We start from the raw sequence: 8,433 nt of genomic DNA on the forward strand, positions 1-8,433 counted from the left end.
GAGAGGGAGAAGGAGGAAGAGGGAGAATTCTGTCAAAGATATCGTGGACCACCTTTAGGTTTTTATCTTTAACAATGGTTCCACCATATTACATTCAGGTAGGTGAACAATGGTTGGGCAAAGACACCTGAGGCAGGAGGCCCCTTCTGACGTTTCAGAAGCTACATGCTCCTTTCCCGTTAAGCTAGAGGTTGTGATTCTTTGTCCGTATTTTTCCAGTTCTGGTGCTTGGGGGGAATCCTTGGCCATCTCATTCATCAGAATTTCCTGCCTGCGGTCAGCTTGGTTAAACAGAGGCTACTGGGCGTGGCGAGCGTGGGACAGTTCAAAGCAAGCTTATTAAGCTCATACGTGAGCTCTTGGTAGGGAAAGGAAGCTCATCTGTGCGAAAGGACCTTGGTGTCAACTCCACTTCTTGGTGGGCCATGGCTGGCTAGCTGCCATGGCCAAGGGCTTGAACTGCAGCTGGCAAGTTCCACGTGCTCCGTGCCTGCCCTCTTGGGTGGTACTTTGCCCCTGAGGCCGTGAGGAGCAGTCCAGCTTGTGTAAAAATGGGTCCCCTGCTCAGGTTTGTGGATGGCTTGCCAGGCAGAAAAATGTGTTCTACAGCAGGCTTTGCCAGCTGCAGTTTGTGGGTAAGGGGCGGGTGGAGGGAGCCCGGCTTGCATAGGCAGGGGGTTGTCATTTTTAGACCATGACTAATAAGAAATCTGGATTTTCTCAGTTGTAAAAACTCTTCCCAGCCTTCCCTTTCCCTCTCCACAAGGTAATTGCAGAAGTCTAGAGCTCTGGGGTTATTTTACGTTCTCTTTTGATGGCCTAAAGCGAATTAGAAGCTGGAAAACATTGTACATGGGAAACACTATATGTGTATTGTGTATTACATCTTAGGCTAAATGTTACATGAGAACAAATGGTTTAAGGGAGTTTGCATTCACAAAAGAGGTTGGCAATCATCTTAAGCCCAACATTTGGCCCAAATTAGCAATTTTCAAATATTCATGTTTATATTTGAATACAAAGATTTCTTATTTCAAACCAATTGCTGCTGATCAGTAGCATAACTTCAAATTTGTTACAGCCTACAGGGATGGGGAGGAGGGGAGGGCCGGAGTGAAGGGGAAACTTTGAACTGAGAGTCAGAAGGCCTTGATTTCCATCCTATTTGTTTGTTAGCGCCATGTTGGTCAATGTATTTCTTTTCCTCTCAGTCCATTGATAATGACAGTGGTGACTTCTATCTTGTTAGAGATATAGGGGAATTAAGAGACATAATAAATGTGAAAGGGGTTAAAAAAATCACAAATTCTACACAAATGTTAATGACTGTTGGTGGAAATATATATGGAGTGATACTAGATCTTAAGAATATTCAAGGAACATCCTAGTAAAGAAGGTTCTGAGATGTCATGGGTTTGAGTCATGAACAAAGAAGCTATCCAGCTCTAGGCTGCATGACTGTCAGTGAATTCCTTTCCCTTGATTCCTATATTCCAACACAACAACATTTGTTCTACCAAAGAAATGCCTCTGCTATAGTGTCTATTTCTTTAGAGCTCATTACTGTAACTACTAGTTTTATCTCTTAGGAGTTTTTCAGTCATTGGGATTTCAAACCACGTCACCTTTGCCTTTTAAAAACCCAACATTCTACAGTACTGTTTTCACAAAACACTCCACTGTGCAACCTTTAGGAGAAGTGCAATGGTAAGAGTCTACCACAAAGCATGCAGTCTACCTGCCCATCATCTAGTCATATTGTAGGACCAGCAACCATCTGTGAGGTAGGACAGGAAAAAGAGTCGTACAACCAAGTGAAGTCCATTTTCTCAAACCTTCACCAAACTTTCCTGCTTGCTTTAGGGAGCTGGAGTCGAGTAGAATGTTTGGGCTTCAAGCAGCAGAGCAGACACCTCTCAATGTGGATGGACCTCAAGGAAATGCATTATTTTACCTAAGACCATAGCAGCCAGTCAGGCTCTGGAATGAGTTCATCACAGTCTAGACTTCAACCTCCCCCTGACTTTGTCTTCATGTTGATGCCACACCCCCACTCCTTGCTATTATTAAGAGGCCTGTTGCACTTCTAGATATCAAGACAACACATAGACACTCTCCCAAGGAAGAAACAGCCCCCTCCCCCCCAGCACCTTCTTCTCAGAATAGAGAAAACCAACTTTTATTTGATGCCTTAGGTAGATTTTCTTCCATGCCTAAATGGCTAGAGTTAACCCACATGAGCATCCATACACTAATACTTGGCAAAGAATTACTTTGTCTATAGTAGAGAGGGTGGATCTTCAGGGCTATGGGACAGCCGCCTTTCTCCACACCATTCAAACAATCGAAACAATGGTGTGAGCACCTGAAGAAACTTGGATTTGGCAAGGATGGCAAGAGCAGGGAAGAAACAAGTTGGGTAGACAGCCCAGTGTATCCACTGTCAAACTCCTTCAGAACAGACTTTAACTGTGTAACTAAAGCATCAAAGATGGCTATCCATGACTGCCAGAAGTATTCATATAACTCTTTAAATAAGAGCCAAGATTGAGAAGAAGTCAAAATAAGCAAGGGCAAATGAGGGATAAAAGCCTGATGAGGGGGAAGTGTCTTCCAATTCCTTTCCAAAGATGCTGGCAGCCTCCTTCAGAAGGAGACAGAAAGAGGAATCCCCAGGAAGGTCAGGAGTGGCTCCTGACATCATTTTCTTGTTTCCTTTCTACTTAAATTATAAAAAGCAAAGGTGTACTCTGAGAGAATGTGGCAGAAAGCAGTGAGAAGTTATTTCAGAATTAAGCTATAAAAGAGGGAAATCATGATTTCCTAGATGGAAACAATTCCAGCTGGCAGTTGGGAAGAGCAATATAGGATTTTGATTCTAAATTGGCTTAAAATCCAGAGCAATCCCTAGGAGGCTTTGACTCTAAAGTAATTATGATGCTGAATGATTTGGAAGGCATTCTGAGCAAATCTCAGGAATAAAGCTAACTTGGAAAAAAAATCAAGTTGCAGTTGATAGGTATTGTTTACTCTTTTTATATGTGCTTAAATGTGCTTTGTGTAAAAGCTTGTTCTGTAAAAACCATTGACTTTGTTGGTGACTATTGTTTGGGTGGAGCACTACTGTTATGCTCCTCAACAGTTTGGTAGAAGAGTCTCAGTTGTACTTGCATCCAAGAGGGAAGCCACCCATCTGTCTGATGTTGTCATTGAAATTCTGCAAATAGGAAGAGAAGCAGGCATCCCAGGATGATGTTGCAGGCTTTCTCGGTTGCTGTAGGCATTCCTAGCTTTGATTTGGGTGAGCAATGTCTGTGCTGCCTAGGTGGTATGTTTCTGTTTCATAAGGTTGCTTCTCTCTGCACACTCTCCCACCCCCAAGGATATCCTCTTCTTGATAGACATGCCTCCCTGACTGAAGACACATTCTCTTCTGTTCCTGCTGGCATAGTTACTCCATCAGTTCTTGGAAATCCCTGGGATCACTCAACCTTGCATATGACTTTCTAGACAAGGTCATTTCTGTCTGTAAAGCAGATGTCACAAGAACTGTTGCTGGTGAGCGATCTTGTCATACTGTCACCAGATTCTTCACATAAAACTTCTCAGGGGCTCAGTGGGGACAGTTAGACCCAGCTATGGCTGACAGAGGAGGTGACTATTTTGATGGCATAGTCATTGAGTTCTGACCTTTGTGACCCAATTGTCTCTAGCGATTTTTAGATTTAAAAAATTATTATTATTATTTTCTTGTTTATCTGTATTTCTTTTTTTAAAATTTATTTTTGGAGAATTTCATACATGAGCACTTCAGCTAAATGACTCCTCCTGCTCCCTTCCCAATTCTAATGCCTCCCACTTCCCCCAACTCCATCTCAAATTCATGACCTCTTCATCTCTAATTATTTTTGTTACACATACAAAACACACACATATGCATTTATTATTATTGTTGTTGTTATGTGTATGCATGGTGTGTATGTGTGTGACACAGCATGTGTATGGAGGTGTGAGGACTACTTTGTGTCGTTGGTTTTCTTTTATATTTATGGTTTATGGTTTCTAGGATTGAACTCAGATTCATCGGCAGGCTTTCGCCCACTGACTCACCTTGCCGGTCGGATTCTTAGGTGGAATTCAGCAGGGATGACTGCAGACATGTGCCAGCAGTCTCTCAACATGGTCCCGGTGCAGATTTCAGCTATGTGTGCTTTTGTCACATGGTCACTGTGCTGGCTGGGATAAGCTGAGAGGAAGGGATCTTCATTGAGAAAATGCTTCTATGGCATTGGCCGGTAGACAAGTCTGTAGGATATTTTCTTGATTGATGGTTGATGTGGGAGGGTCCAGTGTCACTGCAGGTAGTACCACCTCTGGGTAGGTAGTCCTGGGTGCTGTAAGAAAGCAGACTGAGCAAACCACAGGGAGTAAGTCAGTAAGCAGCACTCCTTCAAGCACTCTGCATCAACTCCTGCCTTCAGATTCTTGCCTTAAGTTCCCGCCCCAACTTCTCTGGATTGATGAATTACAAGCTGTAAGAGGAAATAAACCCCATCTTTTTTTCTCATTACTTTTGGTCATGGTATTTTATTAGAACAATAGAAACCCTAAGATAGTCACTGGGTCCATTGCTAACAACTGTTGACTGAAATAAAGTCTCTTGACAGGGCACAGGTTAAAAGCAGAGAGTATCGTGAAGATCAGAGCTCAGGGTACCAGTTTGGGGTCCTTTGGTTGAGCTTGGACTAGCCGGATGATGGTATCATCATAAGGGAGCAGAATGGATAGATCGATTTTAATAGCATGCCAAAGAGGAGATTGAAAGGAGGTAGGTCCTACTTCTTCTGACACCAGCAGAGTCATGCCATGTGCAGAGGCAAAACATCTTTGTAGCCATTTATACAGCCTTGAGAATGAAAGCTGCACATTTCCTCCTCGTCTCCTCATGGTAATAAAGAAAAAGGACTTGTGGGTTGGTATGGTTCCCCTTTTCTCAGTGAGATTTCTGTTGGGATGACCCCAGCAATAGCCCTTGGCTCTAGATAAGTGAGCCAAAGGTCCCTGTGAAATTCCTGAAGGAGGTCATCCATACCACAACCATCTCTTACATGTGTTCTGTCCTTCCTCTCCCGGATCTGTATGCTTTTACTTCCATTTATTATTATTTTTGTCTTTCAATGGTAATAGAACCACTCATAGGTTTTCTTTTATTTTGTAAGAAGTGTGTTTTGTATATTCCCTTTTGTATCTTTCCATTTACATCTTTTCAATCCCTACAAAGCTCGACAGTAACCTATGACTCTAAAATGAAACCAAGGCTCAGCAAACTGTCTAACACGGGAGTAAATGGGGAGGTGAGACGTGAATCCCCAACTTGTGATTCTCTAGAGGCCGGTCCACTCAGCTGAGAGCGTCACCCCCTTTGGAGCCCTGCTATGTGGTGACTTAAAGATAAGTGGATGATGGCTATGCAAATTGGCCTCCCATAATTTGAGGAGTCCCACATAACTCCACAGACAGCTCACAACTTGACTTCTGTTTATGGAGACAATAATGGCTGTACCATTGAAAGAAGTCCGCATTTCGGTGTAAGAACTATTTCTCTCAGAGCTTGGTGGCTGAAAGTCACATCAACAAATCCTGTATTGTGTTTTCAGTTGTGATCGGAGTGGACCCTGCATAGAACAAAAGGAATTTGAACGTGAAGTTAAGATTGATGGTTACCATCTGGCGGAGAAAGGAACACAGAGGTAACCACTCTCATCAGGAAAAGGCTAGAGTGTCATCCAAGGCTGTACAAAGAAAATGTTTAGTCCTAACCGCTGCTCTAATGTATATTCCTCTCTTCCTCTTGCAGTTAATTGGAGTCTGGGCTAAGAGAACAAGGGGGACCGTGAACGGAGGCGAGGAGATGGAAGTTGAGTGGAGTCATTGTTGAGACTTAAGTGAAAATTTGGCTCACAGTTTCTTCACTGTATTTGTGTTTCATTTCAGACCTCAGAATACTGGAGTTAAAAAATATAAGTGTGTGTGTGTGTGTGTGTGTGTGTGTGTGTGTGTGTGTGTGTGTGTGTGTGTGTGTTGATGGTGGTGGTGGTGGTAATGCGTTTAACAGCATGATTGATTTTGCAGATTCTCAGTGAAACTGGCTGGAGATCTATTTTTTTTCAATGACAGTACATCAAGCTCTGGGAGCATGTTTCGTTTTGAGTCGCCAGTGTGCAAGACGACAACTTCCGTGGCCTGGTTCCTGCCCCTTTGGACTTGTTGATGAGCTGTGTGTGACGCCTGGCAGTGGCGCCCTTACGACAGAGGGTGTTTAGGGAGATGGCAGCGCCATTGCCCTTGGTACTCCAGCTTAAGCGCTGGAAATATAAATAAAAGATTGTCATAGTTTTCTTGGTTTGGGAAGAAAAAAGCTTTTCAACAGCCGTGTTATTCCACTCAGCCCCAGCTTTCTTTGCCAACAGCTCATTGAGGAGAATGGGGCTTGGAAGAGGGAAAGGGGGAAGTGGATCATTATTCAACAACTGGAATCACCTGGGGTCAATAATGTAGTGTCCACCCCGTCATGTCCCCATTGCACCAGGAATCATCGAGGCTTGCTCTGAATACATACAGACTCACATGCAGCTCGAGGAATGACACGAAGATCCGATTCTCGGTTTGTATTTCCTATGCAAACAGGCTTCTTTGACTCAGAGGACCCACTGTAAAAGCTCCCCACTCAGAAGTGAGACAGTTGGCACCACTGAGCCAGAATATCGAGATCCTGAAATCCCAAATCTATTTCTTTAGGTAGAGGCTAGGTGAGCCTGCATTTTAGCCATCTTCACTCAGCCCCTTGGCTCTAAGCTGTTCTGAAATGTCCCGGGTAGCCTGGTGGGAGCTGGGCTGGGGCAGCGTTTTTAGCATCAGATTGCATGTTGCTGAAGAGCTGACAGTTCCTAGTGGCCTGAGCCAGCCTCTGCTGGCAGGGTCCAGGACTCCTCATCCATGCTGCTGGCAGAGCTGTGCCCAATAGTAAATCCTGGTGTCTGAAACCTAGAAAGGGCGTCTGAGATTAGTGAGTCTTTATCGTTTTCCCGTAGAGGAAGAGCTCCTAGGAAAGATGAGTGACTGGTATAAGACCACAGGTCTCTTGGTCTTGGTTTAGCTCTCTGGTTCCCCTGGGCTCAGTTTCTTGGTAATGTACACCAGACTGCCACCAATTTTGGGTCTCCCGTGAGGCTTCTCCTGGGACACTTACTGAGGTGGGTCTGAAGAGTTTGACGAATCTTGGCTGTGTTACACAGGCGCTTGGTGGAATGAATGGCCTTAGAAGGTCCCCAGGAAGCAGCTGCATCCGAAGGTCCCCTGTTGGAGCAGTGGGACAAGCTTGTTTAGCACCTTCCAGGAGGTGAAAGCAAATGGAGCCAATTACATGTCCAGAATGCAGGAGCCGCCTTTCCTCCCTTGATTCTCTGGTCTCCCATGGTGTATGAGTTCCTTGTTAAATTAATGTTTGCCTGTCTGGAGCGCCAGAGGGATAGACATTATAGGCCAATTAGAGATAAAAATCAAACCAACCAGAGCTGTCCTTTTAAAAATTAAAAGTGCTTTTTATGTGCTGTGGAGGTGTCGGCATTAACATAAAGACTAATTAGGACATTTTACAACATCCTGGTAACGGGCGAAACAATATTGTTGGTAACTTTAAAGATTATTAAGCATCTTTGGCACTTCAGGTCAGATATTTAAGACGTGTTCTGCTCTCACCTGCTGCTGCGGCACCAAGTATTTTATTGTCTCATAAGAAGAAATGAGCGTTTTGAAGGCCTAAGCGCCCCGCTGTAATGGACAGTCCCTCACTTTGCAAAGCCCTAAAGCACGGTCTCTGGGAAGACCTGACTGTGACTCCACATGGAATTTGTAGCAATGTTCATCAGTCTGCATGCAAGGCCATTTCAATCGGGGCTACCCGGAGAAATGCATCCCCCTCCAGGAATCCATCACTGAGAGGGTTTGTGTGGCCTCAATAAAAGAAGCCAGAAGCTAGATAGTGCAGAATCCTATCATAGTACTGTCTTTAGGGGCAGGGGAGATGGTGTGAGGACCTGAGTTTGGTTCCCTGACAACCATGTATAAAGCCAGATATACACATCTGTAATCCCAGCACCAGGGAGGAAGGGAGGGGAGAATCACTTACCTGTCCACCTAGTCACACACACACACACACACACACACACACACACACACACACACACACACACTTACAATGTTGCCCTTCAAGCAGAGATATCCCAATGCTTGGGATGCTAAGCCCCAGGCTGAGTTCAAGGTCAGTCTTTGCTACAAATACAAAAAGGGACCTGTCTCAAAAACCAAATCCAGAGCTTAAGGAAAGAGAGTGACCTTTCACCTTTCATAGGGGCAGCTGCTTCTCTATGTTCT

At 44.3% G+C, this 8,433-nt stretch overlaps 1 long non-coding RNA gene across 4 annotated transcripts in view; it reads left to right on the forward strand.

Moving 5' to 3' along the window:
- Window positions 1–8,159, forward strand: part of LOC128117730 (uncharacterized) — a 55,273-nt gene extending 47,114 nt beyond the window's left edge. For 2 of the 4 annotated variants that reach the window (XR_008220888.1, XR_008220887.1), the window contains exon 5: window positions 5,658–8,159. This is a non-coding gene — a long non-coding RNA (uncharacterized LOC128117730). The remainder of the gene's footprint in view (window positions 1–5,657) is intronic. The other 2 variants (XR_008220890.1, XR_008220889.1) reach the window with 2 other exon arrangements.
- The last annotated feature ends 274 nt before the right edge of the window (window positions 8,160–8,433 follow it).

The sequence above is a fragment of the Peromyscus californicus genome, unplaced genomic scaffold (genome assembly GCF_007827085.1).
Source record: "Peromyscus californicus insignis strain IS unplaced genomic scaffold, ASM782708v3 Scaffold_21__1_contigs__length_65335640, whole genome shotgun sequence".
In the NCBI taxonomy this organism is placed as follows: Eukaryota; Metazoa; Chordata; class Mammalia; order Rodentia; family Cricetidae; genus Peromyscus; species Peromyscus californicus.